The 15701-nt window shown below is 58.1% G+C and overlaps 1 protein-coding gene across 1 annotated transcript in view; it reads left to right on the top strand.

Annotated features, from left to right (window-relative positions):
• LOC146493773 (uncharacterized) overlaps positions 1-15701 on the top strand; it is a 561837-nt gene that overhangs the window by 362967 nt on the left and 183169 nt on the right. The gene's annotated exons all lie outside the window — the stretch shown is intronic.

Below are 15701 nucleotides of genomic sequence, written 5' to 3'. Positions count from 1 at the left end.
AATATCTTTGACAAAAAATGCAGGATTAATTAAAGGCTCTATATGACTGCTAGGTTAGGACGTGGTTAGGAGCAAATACTTAAGAGAGAGAGAGATATTTTTGCTCTGATAGAAATCTTTATTAATATTTATGGGAAATGGGCCTCTATTAGATTGTTTGTGGCCAATACAATAAATTGTCTCCTGGCTTTCAGGTCCCCCTGAGCCAAATTTGCAAAAATACCAGATTTTACAATCAAGGAACAAACTAGAGTAAAGAACAAAATGCCTATTAAACAGTAATTTGGAGCAGAGGGGCAACTTCCTCAGAAGCCATTAAAATGATTTGAGAGTAAAGATCATGCATCATCGTGGTAAGAAAAATTATATCCAATGTGTAACAAAGATACAAGAGGGAGTCATTGAAGTGACAGAACACTGAAGTGACACAAAAGATAATTCAAATTTTACAGTTTTTGCAATTAAGAAAACAAAAACAGATTTAAAGTGAAACAAATATTTCCAAATCATGGAATGGTGCTGACATTATCACTCATTCCATATTGTTCCTAAGGTTTGCAGTCTTTTTCTACTTTAACTTTTGAAGTTGCATGTACACATATGCTTTAACTGCATATGTGTACATGGTCATATGGTCATACACGGTCATATCTTGGTAGGTTTGCAGTTGTAGGAAACCTTTTCTAATTTTGGATGATGGATTGAACAGTGCTCCTTGAGATGTTCAAAGCTCAGGATATTTTTTTATAACCTATCCCTGCTTTAAACTTATCTACAACTTTATCACTGACCTGCCTGGTGAGTTCCTTGGTTTTCATGAAGCTGTTTGTTAAAGAACATTAATGAACAAACTACTGAGGCTGTCACAGAGCAGTTGTATTTATAATGAGACTAAATTACACACAGGTAAACTTAATTTGGTTGCCTTCTAAAGGCAATTGATATCACTGGATTTTGTTTAGGGGTATCAGAGTACAGGGAACTGAATGCTAATCAACATGACACTTTTCAGATTTTATTTGCTTGATATTCTGAAAACCATGTATCATTTTGTCTGTGAAGGTTCTCAGTCATCCAGGTCATCGTAGTCAAAGGAGCTTGCAAAGAAAAGCGTCTGGACTTCTTTAAATTACTTGAAGACGTTTCACCTCTCATCCGAGAAGCTTCTTCAGTTCTAAGGTCAAATGGTGGGGAGTCCCAGATTTCCCAGACTTGGCTCAGGTGATTAGAGGATCATCAGGGGGTCCTTTTGTCCCTCTGTGGGGGGATACTCCCACTAGGTTTAAACCTGGGACTCCCCACCATTTGACCTTAGAACTGAAGAAGCTTCTCGGATGAGAGGTGAAACGTCTTCAAGTAACTTAAAGAAGTCCAGACGCTTTTCTTTGCAAGCTCCTTTGACATGTATCATTTTCATACCACTTTACAGTTATGTGGTAACTTGTGTTGGTCTGTCACAAAAGATCTAAGAAAAATTCCATTTACGTTTGTTGTTGTAAAGTGACAAAATGTGTGAAAGTTTTTCAAGATACTGTAGGTCTACATTCTTCCTCTTCTATGGTAGAGCAGCCAGGGCAGAGTAAGACCCAGCTTTTAAATGCTGCCACCTGTTAGCACAAATGACTGTAGAAAACATTGGTTATTGCAAAAGCACTTTTTTTTTTTTTTTTTTGGGGGGGGGGGGGGAGGGGCAGAGATTGGAACTTTACTGATAAATGTGACAACCTATATATGTGATGTCATTACGGGATAATGACATCACATATATTTAGAATCTTACCACCAGTTTGATCCTTTGATCCTTAAATCCATAAATAGGGGTGAAAAGTGACGACTTTTAGTCCATTAATTGCAGCAATTCTGCTTGCAGAATTGAAACATTTGCCAGAGCAGTATTTTGAAACATCTGGATCCTTTTCGGAGTAACTGTTTACAGATTCCAACATGTCTCAGAGAAAACAACCCTACAGATTTCTAAGGTAAGTTTTCTTTCTTTTTTCTGTTGTTCATAAACAGAAAAAAGACTCACACAGACTCAACCTCTACATGGCTGCCTTCTCCTGTAACCCGGCATGTTTCTAGGGTTTGTTTACTTCTTTTTTATGTTGTTCTTTCAATGTTTGTCTTGAGATAAGGTTTGAAGTGTCTGTGGTGCAGCTGGTCTGGTCTGTCTCGAGACAGTGCAGGCTGCACCTACCTGTAACAGGTGGAGACTCACCAGGACATTCAGAACTCACAAGTTTTGTCTTTCTAAACTCTTCTGTAGAGGGTTTCTCTGAGAAGCAAGGGGAAGGTAGTGAGGCCTGGGGGAGGTCCACCGATATAAAGAGTGGCCAGGAGGCCTGGTCCAGGTTTTTTCTGCTTTCTTTTGTGGTGATCTTGGCTCAAGAGTTGGGCGTTCGTCTTGTAATCGGAAGATTGCTGTGTCCTTGGGCAAGACACTTCACCCGTTGCCTACTGGTGGTGGTCAGAGGCCCCGGTGGCGCCAGTGTTAGGCAGCCTCGCCTCTGTCAGTGCGCCCCAGGATGGCTGTGGCTACAATGTAGCTTGTCCTCACCAGTGTGTGAATGGGTGGATGACTGAATGTGTAAAGCACTTTGGGGTCCTTAGGGACTAGTGAAATGTCCATTTACCATATTTTTACCATTCTTTTCCACGCCTGGGGGCGGTGCCACCCTGTCATGAGGGCTGGCAAGGCTTTCGGAGCCTGGGGAGCGGACACCCGCACAAAGGGTGGCCAGGCGGCCCGGTCCGGGTTTTTTCTTCTGTCTTTCACACGCCTGGTGGGCGGTGCCACCCGATCACAAGGGCTGGCAAGGCTTTCGGAGCCTGGGGAGCGGACACCCGCACAAAGGGTGGCCAGGCGGCCCGGTCCGGGTTTTTTCTTCTTTCTTTCACACGCCTGGTGGGCGGTGCCACCCGATCACAAGGGCTGGCAAGGCTTTCGGAGCCTGGGGAGCGGACACCCGCACAAAGGCTGGCCAGGCGGCCCGGTCCGGGTTTTTTCTTCTGTCTTTCACACGCCTGGTGGGCGGTGCCACCCGATCACAAGGGCTGGCAAGGCTTTCGGAGCCTGGGGAGCGGACACCCGCACAAAGGCTGGCCAGGCGGCCCGGTCCGGGTTTTTTCTTCTTTCTTTCACACGCCTGGTGGGCGGTGCCACCCGATCACAAGGGCTGGCAAGGCTTTCGGAGCCTGGGGAGCGGACACCCGCACAAAGGGTGGCCAGGCGGCCCGGTCCGGGTTTTTTCTTCTTTCTTTCACACGCCTGGTGGGCGGTGCCACCCGATCACAAGGGCTGGCAAGGCTTTCGGAGCCTGGGGAGCGGACACCCGCACAAAGGGTGGCCAGGCGGCCCGGTCCGGGTTTTTTCTTCTTTCTTTCACACGCCTGGTGGGCGGTGCCACCCGATCAAAAGGGCTGGCAAGGCTTTCGGAGCCTGAGGAGCGGACACCCTCATAAAGGGTGGCCAGGCGGCCCGGTCCGGGATTTTTCTTCTCTTCTTCTTTCTTTCACAAGCCTGGTGGGCGGTGCCACCCGATCACAAGGGCTGGCAAGGCTTTCAGAGCCTAGGGAGCGGACACCCGCACAAAGGGTGGCCAGGCGGCCCGGTCCGGGTTTTTTCTTCTTTCTTTCACACGCCTGGTGGGCGGTGCCACCCGATCACAAGGGCTGGCAAGGCTTTCGGAGCCTAGGGAGCGGACACCCGTGAAAAGGGTGGCCAGGCGGCCCGGTCCGGGTTTTTTCTTCTTTCTTTCACACGCCTGGTGGGCGGTGCCACCCGATCACAAGGGCTGGCAAGGCTTTCGGAGCCTGGGGAGCGGACACCCGCATAAAGGGTCGCCAGGCGGCCCGGTCCGGGTTTTTTCTTCTCTTCTTCTGTCTTTCACACGCCTGGTGGGCGGTGCCACCCGATCACAAGGGCTGGCAAGGCTTTCAGAGCCTGGGGAGCGGACACCCGCACAAAGGGTGGCCAGGCGGCCCGGTCCGGGTTTTTTCTTCTTTCTTTCACACGCCTGGTGGGCGGTGCCACCCGATCACAAGGGCTGGCAAGGCTTTCGGAGCCTGGGGAGCGGACACCCGCACAAAGGCTGGCCAGGCGGCCCGGTCCGGGTTTTTTTCTTCTGTCTTTCACACGCCTGGTGGGCGGTGCCACCCGATCACAAGGGCTGGCAAGGCTTTCGGAGCCTGGGGAGCGGACACCCGCACAAAGGCTGGCCAGGCGGCCCGGTCCGGGTTTTTTCTTCTGTCTTTCACACGCCTGGTGGGCGGTGCCACCCGATCACAAGGGCTGGCAAGGCTTTCGGAGCCTGGGGAGCGGACACCCGCACAAAGGGTGGCCAGGCGGCCCGGTCCGGGTTTTTTCTTCTTTCTTTCACACGCCTGGTGGGCGGTGCCACCCGATCACAAGGGCTGGCAAGGCTTTCGGAGCCTGGGGAGCGGACACCCGCACAAAGGGTGGCCAGGCGGCCCGGTCCGGGTTTTTTCTTCTGTCTTTCACACGCCTGGTGGGCGGTGCCACCCGATCACAAGGGCTGGCAAGGCTTTCGGAGCCTGGGGAGCGGACACCCGCACAAAGGGTGGCCAGGCGGCCCGGTCCGGGTTTTTTTCTTCTTTCTTTCACACGCCTGGTGGGCGGTGCCACCCGATCACAAGGGCTGGCAAGGCTTTCGGAGCCTGGGGAGCGGACACCCGCACAAAGGGTGGCCAGGCGGCCCGGTCCGGGTTTTTTCTTCTTTCTTTCACACGCCTGGTGGGCGGTGCCACCCGATCACAAGGGCTGGCAAGGCTTTCGGAGCCTGAGGGAGCGGACACCCGCACAAAGGGTGGCCAGGCGGCCCGGTCCGGGTTTTTTTCTTCTTTCTTTCACACGCCTGGTGGGCGGTGCCACCCGATCACAAGGGCTGGCAAGGCTTTCGGAGCCTGGGGAGCGGACACCCGCACAAAGGGTGGCCAGGCGGCCCGGTCCGGGTTTTTTCTTCTTTCTTTCACACGCCTGGTGGGCGGTGCCACCCGATCACAAGGGCTGGCAAGGCTTTCGGAGCCTAGGGAGCGGACACCCGCACAAAGGGTGGCCAGGCGGCCCGGTCCGGGTTTTTTCTTCTTTCTTTCACACGCCTGGTGGGCGGTGCCACCCGATCACAAGGGCTGGCAAGGCTTTCGGAGCCTGGGGAGCAGACACCCGCATAAAGGGTCGCCAGGCGGCCCGGTCCGGGTTTTTTCTTCTTTCTTTCACACGCCTGGTGGGCGGTGCCACCCGATCAAAAGGGCTGGCAAGGCTTTCGGAGCCTGGGGAGCAGACACCCGCATAAAGGGTCGCCAGGCGGCCCGGTCCGGGTTTTTTCTTCTCTTCTTCTGTCTTTCACACGCCTGGTGGGCGGTGCCACCCGATCACAAGGGCTGGCAAGGCTTTCGGAGCCTGGGGAGCGGACACCCGCACAAAGGGTGGCCAGGCGGCCCGGTCCGGGTTTTTTCTTCTTTCTTTCACACGCCTGGTGGGCGGTGCCACCCGATCACAAGGGCTGGCAAGGCTTTCGGAGCCTGGGGAGCGGACACCCGCACAAAGGCTGGCCAGGCGGCCCGGTCCGGGTTTTTTCTTCTGTCTTTCACACGCCTGGTGGGCGGTGCCACCCGATCACAAGGGCTGGCAAGGCTTTCGGAGCCTGGGGAGCGGACACCCGCACAAAGGGTGGCCAGGCGGCCCGGTCCGGGTTTTTTCTTCTTTCTTTCACACGCCTGGTGGGCGGTGCCACCCGATCACAAGGGCTGGCAAGGCTTTCGGAGCCTGGGGAGCGGACACCCGCACAAAGGGTGGCCAGGCGGCCCGGTCCGGGTTTTTTCTTCTTTCTTTCACACGCCTGGTGGGCGGTGCCACCCGATCACAAGGGCTGGCAAGGCTTTCGGAGCCTGGGGAGCGGACACCCGCACAAAGGGTGGCCAGGCGGCCCGGTCCGGGTTTTTTTCTTCTTTCTTTCACACGCCTGGTGGGCGGTGCCACCCGATCACAAGGGCTGGCAAGGCTTTCGGAGCCTGGGGAGCGGACACCCGCACAAAGGGTGGCCAGGCGGCCCGGTCCGGGTTTTTTCTTCTTTCTTTCACACGCCTGGTGGGCGGTGCCACCCGATCAAAAGGGCTGGCAAGGCTTTCGGAGCCTGGGGAGCGGACACCCGCATAAAGGGTGGCCAGGCGGCCCGGTCCGGGTTTTTTCTTCTCTTCTTCTTCTTTCACACGCCTGGTGGGCGGTGCCACCCGATCACAAGGGCTGGCAAGGCTTTCGGAGCCTAGGGAGCGGACACCCGCACAAAGGGTGGCCAGGCGGCCCGGTCCGGGTTTTTTCTTCTTTCTTTCACACGCCTGGTGGGCGGTGCCACCCGATCACAAGGGCTGGCAAGGCTTTCGGAGCCTGGGGAGCGGACACCCGCATAAAGGGTCGCCAGGCGGCCCGGTCCGGGTTTTTTCTTCTCTTCTTCTTTCTTTCACACTCCTGGTGGGCGGTGCCACCCGATCACAAGGGCTGGCGAGGCTTTCAGAGCCTGGGGAGCGGACACCCGCACAAAGGGTGGCCAGGCGGCCCGGTCCGGGTTTTTTCTTCTTTCTTTCACACGCCTGGTGGGCGGTGCCACCCGATCAAAAGGGCTGGCAAGGCTTTCGGAGCCTGAGGAGCGGACACCCGCATAAAGGGTGGCCAGGCGGCCCGGTCCGGGATTTTTCTTCTTTTCTTCTTTCTTTCACACGCCTGGTGGGCGGTGCCACCCGATCACAAGGGCTGGCAAGGCTTTCAGAGCCTAGGGGAGCGGACACCCGCACAAAGGGTGGCCAGGCGGCCCGGTCCGGGTTTTTTCTTCTTTCTTTCACACGCCTGGTGGGCGGTGCCACCCGATCACAAGGGCTGGCAAGGCTTTCGGAGCCTGGGGAGCGGACACCCGCACAAAGGGTGGCCAGGCGGCCCGGTCCGGGTTTTTTCTTCTTTCTTTCACACGCCTGGTGGGCGGTGCCACCCGATCACAAGGGCTGGCGAGGCTTTCGGAGCCTGGGGAGCGGACACCCGCACAAAGGGTGGCCAGGCGGCCCGGTCCGGGTTTTTTCTTCTTTCTTTCACACGCCTGGTGGGCGGTGCCACCCGATCAAAAGGGCTGGCAAGGCTTTCGGAGCCTGAGGAGCGGACACCCGCATAAAGGGTGGCCAGGCGGCCCGGTCCGGGATTTTTCTTCTTTTCTTCTTTCTTTCACACGCCTGGTGGGCGGTGCCACCCGATCACAAGGGCTGGCAAGGCTTTCAGAGCCTAGGGAGCGGACACCCGCACAAAGGGTGGCCAGGCGGCCCGGTCCGGGTTTTTTCTTCTTTCTTTCACACGCCTGGTGGGCGGTGCCACCCGATCACAAGGGCTGGCAAGGCTTTCGGAGCCTGGGGAGCGGACACCCGCACAAAGGGTGGCCAGGCGGCCCGGCCCGGGTTTTTTCTTCTTTCTTTCACACGCCTGGTGGGCGGTGCCACCCGATCACAAGGGCTGGCGAGGCTTTCGGAGCCTGGGGAGCGGACACCCGCACAAAGGGTGGCCAGGCGGCCCGGTCCGGGTTCTTTCTTCTTTCTTTCACACGCCTGGTGGGCGGTGCCACCCGATCACAAGGGCTGGCAAGGCTTTCGGAGCCTGGGGAGCGGACACCCGCACAAAGGGTGGCCAGGCGGCCCGGTCCGGGTTTTTTCTTCTTTCTTTCACACGCCTGGTGGGCGGTGCCACCCGATCACAAGGGCTGGCAAGGCTTTCGGAGCCTGGGGAGCGGACACCCGCACAAAGGGTGGCCAGGCGGCCCGGTCCGGGTTTTTTCTCTTCTTTCTTTCACACGCCTGGTGGGCGGTGCCACCCGATCACAAGGGCTGGCAAGGCTTTCGGAGCCTGGGGAGCGGACACCCGCACAAAGGGTGGCCAGGCGGCCCGGTCCGGGTTTTTTCTTCTTTCTTTCACACGCCTGGTGGGCGGTGCCACCCGATCACAAGGGCTGGCAAGGCTTTCGGAGCCTGGGGAGCGGACACCCGCATAAAGGGTGGCCAGGCGGCCCGGTCCGGGATTTTTCTTCTTTTCTTCTTTCTTTCACACGCCTGGTGGGCGGTGCCACCCGATCACAAGGGCTGGCAAGGCTTTCAGAGCCTGGGGAGCGGACACCCGCACAAAGGGTGGCCAGGCGGCCCGGTCCGGGTTTTTTTCTTCTTTCTTTCACACGCCTGGTGGGCGGTGCCACCCGATCACAAGGGCTGGCAAGGCTTTCAGGAGTCCTGGGGAGCGGACACCCGCACAAAGGGTGGCCAGGCGGCCCGGTCCGGGTTTTTTCTTCTTTCTTTCACACGCCTGGTGGGCGGTGCCACCCGATCACAAGGGCTGGCAAGGCTTTCGGAGCCTGAGGGAGCGGACACCCGCATAAAGGGTGGCCAGGCGGCCCGGTCCGGGATTTTTCTTCTTTCTTCTTTCTTTCACACGCCTGGTGGGCGGTGCCACCCGATCACAAGGGCTGGCAAGGCTTTCGGAGCCTGGGGAGCGGACACCCGCACAAAGGGTGGCCAGGCGGCCCGGTCCGGGTTTTTTCTTCTTTCTTTCACACGCCTGGTGGGCGGTGCCACCCGATCACAAGGGCTGGCAAGGCTTTCAGAGCCTGGGGAGTGGACACCCGCACAAAGGGTGGCCAGGCGGCCCGGTCCGGGTTTTTTCTTCTTTCTTTCACACGCCTGGTGGGCGGTGCCACCCGATCACAAGGGCTGGCAAGGCTTTCAGAGCCTGGGGAGCGGACACCCGCACAAAGGGTGGCCAGGCGGCCGGTCCGGGTTTTTTCTTCTTTCTTTCACACGCCTGGTGGGCGGTGCCACCCGATCACAAGGGCTGGCAAGGCTTTCGGAGCCTGGGGAGCGGACACCCAGAAAAAAGGGTGGCCAGGCGGCCCGGTCCGGGTTTTTTCTTCTTTCTTTCACACGCCTGGTGGGCGGTGCCACCCGATCACAAGGGCTGGCAAGGCTTTCAGAGCCTAGGGAGCGGACACCCGCACAAAGGGTGGCCAGGCGGCCCGGTCCGGGTTTTTTCTTCTTTCTTTCACACGCCTGGTGGGCGGTGCCACCCGATCACAAGGGCTGGCAAGGCTTTCGGAGCCTGGGGAGCGGACACCCGCATAAAGGGTCGCCAGGCGGCCCGGTCCGGGTTTTTTCTTCTCTTCTTCTTTCTTTCACACACCTGGTGGGCGGTGCCACCCGATCACAAGGGCTGGCAAGGCTTTCAGAGCCTGGGGAGCGGACACCCGCACAAAGGGTGGCCAGGCGGCCCGGTCCGGGTTTTTTCTTCTTTCTTTCACACGCCTGGTGGGCGGTGCCACCCGATCAAAAGAGCTGGCAAGGCTTTCGGAGCCTGAGGAGCGGACACCCGCATAAAGGGTGGCCAGGCGGCCCGGTCCGGGATTTTTCTTCTTTTCTTCTTTCTTTCACACGCCTGGTGGGCGGTGCCACCCGATCACAAGGGCTGGCAAGGCTTTCAGAGCCTAGGGAGCGGACACCCGCACAAAGGGTGGCCAGGCGGCCCGGTCCGGGTTTTTTCTTCTTTCTTTCACACGCCTGGTGGGCGGTGCCACCCGATCACAAGGGCTGGCAAGGCTTTCGGAGCCTGGGGAGCGGACACCCAGAAAAAAGGGTGGCCAGGCGGCCCGGTCCGAGTTTTTTCTTCTTTCTTTCACACGCCTGGTGGGCAGTGCCACCCGATCACAAGGGCTGGCAAGGCTTTCGGAGCCTGGGGAGCGGACACCCGCACAAAGGGTGGCCAGGCGGCCCGGCCCGGGTTTTTTCTTCTTTCTTTCACACGCCTGGTGGGCGGTGCCACCCGATCAAAAGGGCGGGCAAGGCTTTCGGAGCCTGAGGAGCGGACACCCGCATAAAGGGTGGCCAGGCGGCCCGGTCCGGGATTTTTCTTCTTTTCTTCTTTCTTTCACACGCCTGGTGGGCGGTGCCACCCGATCACAAGGGCTGGCAAGGCTTTCAGAGCCTGGGGAGCGGACACCCGCACAAAGGGTGGCCAGGCGGGCCGGGTTTTTTCTTCTTTCTTTCACACGCCTGGTGGGCGGTGCCACCCGATCACAAGGGCTGGCAAGGCTTTCGGAGCCTGGGGAGCGGACACCCAGAAAAAAGGGTGGCCAGGCGGCCCGGTCCGGGTTTTTTCTTCTTTCTTTCACACGCCTGGTGGGCGGTGCCACCCGATCACAAGGGCTGGCGAGGCTTTCGGAGCCTGGGGAGCGGACACCCGCACAAAGGGTGGCTAGGCGGCCCGGTCCGGGTTTTTTCTTGTTTCTTTCACACGCCTGGTGGGCGGTGCCACCCGATCAAAAGGGCCCGATCGAAAGGACTTTCGGAGCCTGAGGAGCGGACACCCGCATAAAGGGTGGCCAGGCGGCCCGGTCCGGGATTTTTCTTCTTTTCTTCTTTCTTTCACACGCCTGGTGGGCGGTGCCACCCGATCACAAGGGCTGGCAAGGCTTTCAGAGCCTAGGGAGCGGACACCCGCACAAAGGGTGGCCAGGCGGTCCGGTCCGGGTTTTTTCTTCTTTCTTTCACACGCCTGGTGGGCGGTGCCACCCGATCACAAGGGCTGGCAAGGCTTTCGGAGCCTGGGCAGCGGACACCTGCACAAAGGGTGGCCAGGCGGCCCGGCCCGGGTTTTTTCTTCTTTCTTTCACACGCCTGGTGGGCGGTGCCACCCGATCACAAGGGCTGGCGAGGCTTTCGGAGCCTGGGGAGCGGACACCCGCATAAAGGGTGGCCAGGCGGCCCGGTCCGGGATTTTTGTTCTTTTCTTCTTTCTTTCACACGCCTGGTGGGCGGTGCCACCCGATCACAAGGGCTGGAGAGGCTTTCAGAGCCTGGGGAGCGGACACCCGCACAAAGGGTGGCCAGGCGGCCCGGTCCGGGTTTTTTCTTCTTTCTTTCACACGCCTGGTGGGCGGTGCCACCCGATCACAGGGGCTGGCAAGGCTTTCGGAGTCTGGGGAGCGGACACCTGCACAAAGGGTGGCCAGGCGGCCCGGTCCGTGTTTTTTCTTCTTTCTTTCACACGCCTGGTGGGCGGTGCCACCCGATCACAAGGGCTGGCGAGGCTTTCGGAGCCTGGGGAGCGGACACCCGCATAAAGGGTGGCCAGGCGGCCCGGTCCGGGATTTTTGTTCTTTTCTTCTTTCTTTCACACGCCTGGTGGGCGGTGCCACCCGATCACAAGGGCTGGAGAGGCTTTCAGAGCCTGGGGAGCGGACACCCGCACAAAGGGTGGCCAGGCGGCCCGGTCCGGGTTTTTTCTTCTTTCTTTCACACGCCTGGTGGGCGGTGCCACCCGATCACAGGGGCTGGCAAGGCTTTCGGAGTCTGGGGAGCGGACACCCGCACAAAGGGTGGCCAGGCGGCCCGGTCCGGGTTTTTTCTTCTTTCTTTCACACGCCTGGTGGGCGGTGCCACCCGATCAAAAGGGCTGGCAAGGCTTTCGGAGCCTGAGGAGCGGACACCCGCATAAAGGGTGGCCAGGCGGCCCGGTCCGGGATTTTTCTTCTTTTCTTCTTTCTTTCACACGCCTGGTGGGCGGTGCCACCCGATCACAAGGGCTGGCAAGGCTTTCAGAGCCTGGGGAGCGGACACCCGCACAAAGGGTGGCCAGCGCCGGGCCGGGTTTTTTCTTCTTTCTTTCACACGCCTGGTGGGCGGTGCCACCCGATCACAAGGGCTGGCAAGGCTTTCGGAGCCTGGGGAGCGGACACCCAGAAAAAAGGGTGGCCAGGCGAGCCGGTCCGGGTTTTTTCTTCTTTCTTTCACACGCCTGGTGGGCGGTGCCACCCGATCACAAGGGCTGGCGAGGCTTTCGGAGCCTGGGGAGCGGACACCCGCACAAAGGGTGGCTAGGCGGCCCGGTCCGGGTTTTTTCTTCTTTCTTTCACACGCCTGGTGGGCGGTGCCACCCGATCAAAAGGGCTGGCAAGGCTTTCGGAGCCTGAGGAGCGGACACCCGCATAAAGGGTGGCCAGGCGGCCCGGTCCGGGATTTTTCTTCTTTTCTTCTTTCTTTCACACGCCTGGTGGGCGGTGCCACCCGATCACAAGGGCTGGCAAGGCTTTCGGAGCCTGGGGAGCGGACACCTGCACAAAGGGTGGCCAGGCGGCCCGGCCCGGGTTTTTTCTTCTTTCTTTCACACGCCTGGTGGGCGGTGCCACCCGATCACAAGGGCTGGCGAGGCTTTCGGAGCCTGGGGAGCGGACACCCGCATAAAGGGTGGCCAGGCGGCCCGGTCTGGGATTTTTCTTCTTTTCTTCTTTCTTTCACACGCCTGGTGGGCGGTGCCACCCGATCACAAGGGCTGGAGAGGCTTTCAGAGCCTGGGGAGCGGACACCCGCACAAAGGGTGGCCAGGCGGCCCGGTCTGGGATTTTTCTTCTTTCTTCTTTCTTTCACACGCCTGGTGGGCGGTGCCACCCGATCACAAGGGCTGGCAGAGGCTTTCAGAGCCTGGGGAGCGGACACCCGCACAAAGGGTGGCCAGGCGGCCCGGTCCGGGTTTTTTCTTCTTTATTTCACACGCCTGGTGGGCGGTGCCACCCGATCACAGCGGCTGGCAAGGCTTTCGGAGTCTGGGGAGCGGACACCTGCACAAAGGGTGGCCAGGCGGCCCGGTCCGTGTTTTTTCTTCTTTCTTTCACACGCCTGGTGGGCGGTGCCACCCGATCAAAAGGGCTGGCAAGGCTTTCGGAGCCTGGGGAGCGGACACCCGCATAAAGGGTGGCCAGGCGGCCCGGTCCGGGATTTTTCTTCTTTTCTTCTTTCTTTCACACGCCTGGTGGGCGGTGCCACCCGATCACAAGGGCTGGCAAGGCTTTCAGAGCCTAGGGAGCGGACACCCATACAAAGGGTGGCCAGGCGGCCCGGTCCGGGTTTTTTCTTCTTTCTTTCACACGCCTGGTGGGCGGTGCCACCCGATCACAAGGGCTGGCAAGGCTTTCGGAGCCTGGGGAGCGGACACCCGCACAAAGGGTGGCCAGGCGGCCCGGTCCGGGTTTTTTCTTCTTTCTTTCACACGCCTGGTGGGCGGTACCTCCCGATCACAAGGGCTGGCAAGGCTTTCGGAGCCTGGGGAGCGGACACCCGCATAACGGGTGGCCAGGCGGCCCGGTCCGGGTTTTTGCTTCTCTTCTTCTTTCTTTCACACGCCTGGTGGGCGGTGCCACCCGATTACAAGGGCTAGCAAGGCTTTCGGATCCTGGGGAGCGGACACCCGCACAAAGGGTGGCCAGGCGACCCGGTCCGGGTTTTTTCTTCTTTCTTTCACACGCCTGGTGGGCGGTGCCACCCGATCACAAGGGCTGGCAAGGCTTTCAGAGCCTGGGGAGCGGACACCCGCACAAAGGGTGGCCAGGCGGCCCGGTCCGGGTTTTTTCTTCTTTCTTTCACACGCCTGGTGGGCGGTGCCACCTGATCACAAGGGCTGGCAAGCATTTCGGAGCCTGGGGAGCGGACACCCGCCCAAAGGGTGGCCACGCGGCCCGGTCCGGGTTTTTTCTTCTTTCTTTCACACGCCTGGTGGGCGGTGCCACCCGATCACAAGGGCTGGAGAGGCTTTCGGAGCCTGGGAAGCAGACACCCGCACAAAGGGTGGCCAGGCGGCCCGGTCCGGGTTTTTTCTTCTTTTCTTCTTTCTTTCACACGCCTGGTGGGCGGTGCCACCCGATCACAAGGGCTGGCAAGGCTTTCGGAGCCTAGGGAGCGGACACCCAGAAAAGGGGTGGCCTGGTCCGGGTTTTTTCTTCTTTCTTTCAAACGCCTGGTGGGCGGTGCCACCCGATCACCAGGGCTGGCAAGGCTTTTCGAGCCTGGGGAGCGGACACCCGCACAAAGGGTGGCCAGGCGGCCCGGTCCGGGTTTTTTCTTCTTTTCTTCTTTCTTTCACATGCCTGGTGGGCGGTGCCACCCGATCACAAGGGCTGGCAAGTCTTTCAGAGCCTAGGGAGCAGACACCCGCAAAAAGGGTGGCCAGGCGGGCCGGTCCGGGTTTTTTCTTCTTTCTTTCATACGCCTGGTGGGTGGTGCCACCTGATCACAAGGGCTGGCAAGGCTTTCGGAGCCTGAGGAGTGGACACCCGCACAAAGAGTGGCCAGGCGGCCCGGTCCGGGTTTTTTCTTCTTTCTTTCACACGCCTGGTGGGCGGTGCCACCCGATCACAAGGGCTGGAGAGGCTTTCGGAGCCTGGGGAGCAGACACCCGCACAAAGGGTGGCCAGGCGGCCCGGTCCGGGTTTTTTCTTCTTTTCTTCTTTCTTTCACACGCCTGGTGGGCGGTGCCACCCGATCACAAGGGCTGGCAAGGCTTTCGTAGCCTAGGGAGCGGACACCCAGAAAAAGGGTGGCCTGGTGGCCTGGTCCGGGTTTTTTCTTCTTTCTTTCACACGCCTGGTGGGCGGTGCCACCCGATCACAAGGGCTGGCAAGGCTTTTCGAGCCTGGGGAGCGGACACCCGCACAAAGGGTGGCCAGGCGGCCCGGTCTGGGTTTTTTCTTCTTTTCTTCTTTCTTTCACACGCCTGGTGGGCGGTGCCACCCGATCACAAGGGCTGGCAAGGCTTTCAGAGCCTAGGGAGCAGACACCCGCAAAAAGGGTGGCCAGGCGGCCCGGTCCGGGTTTTTTCTTCTTTCTTTCACACGTCTGGTGGGCGGTGCTACCCGATCACAAGGGCTGGCAAGGCTTTAGGAGCCTGGGGAGCGGACACCCGCACAAAGGGTGGCCAGGCAGCCCGGTCCGGGTTTTTTCTTCTTTCTTTCACACGCCTGGTGGGCGGTGCCACCCGATCACAAGGGCTGGCAAGGCTTTCGGAGCCTGGGGAGCGGACACCCGCACAAAGGGTGGCCAGGCAGCCCAATCCGGGTTTTTTCTTCTGCGGCTTGTCACAGAGTGTTACAAAGGAGACTGCGGAGATTCGTTTGTCACGAAAGGCTGATTCTTTCAATGTACGCATCCTACAGTGATATTTTTATCATATATTCACAGCGCCTGAAACACGGACAGTTTGTTGATATTTTTTCATGTAAACCTTTTTTTTTTCATGTAAACCTGTTCTTGACATATCTACTGAGATTCGTTTGTCTTGAAAGGCTGATTCAACCCCGTTGTTGACTTTTATTTTGCCTTCCAAATTGCCTCAGTTGTATCTTGAGTGTAATTTCAAATAAAATAAAATAAAACTCAGAAGCGTCTGTGTGTTGTATTATTATTATTATTATTATTATTGTCATTATGCTTCATTTTCATGTACTGGGGTATCAATGACCCCCACGCTGCCGCAGCAGCTTCTGTGCGTGGCCCCCAAGTGCTACGTTTTCTTTCCCGATCCCCTGACGAAACCCATTAGAACTCGACGACCCCAAATGATCGTTCTTTTTTTTTTTCAATTTCATTCACCTGTCTCTACTGAGGGTGGGGTATTCTGGGACTCTCGGGGTCTGGGGCTGCCCCGAAGGGGAGCACAAGGGTTAAGTTCTAGGTTTTTGCCCGGGATGTTTTTGGTTTGTTTATTTTATAATCTGTTAATTACATTAGCACTAGAATTACTGAGCCTTTTTTCCCTGGTGCAAGTCCCTACTACTAGTTTTACTAGCCTGCGCAAATTTGCGTAAATTCCCCCCGACCCTAACACCCCTTGGCACCCCGCTGAG

This window comes from Neolamprologus multifasciatus, chromosome 22 (genome assembly GCF_963576455.1).
Source record: "Neolamprologus multifasciatus chromosome 22, fNeoMul1.2, whole genome shotgun sequence".
Classification (NCBI taxonomy): Eukaryota; Metazoa; Chordata; class Actinopteri; order Cichliformes; family Cichlidae; genus Neolamprologus; species Neolamprologus multifasciatus.
Note: the sequence above shows the minus strand (reverse complement) of the source record. Positions and strands in the feature narration are given on the sequence as shown.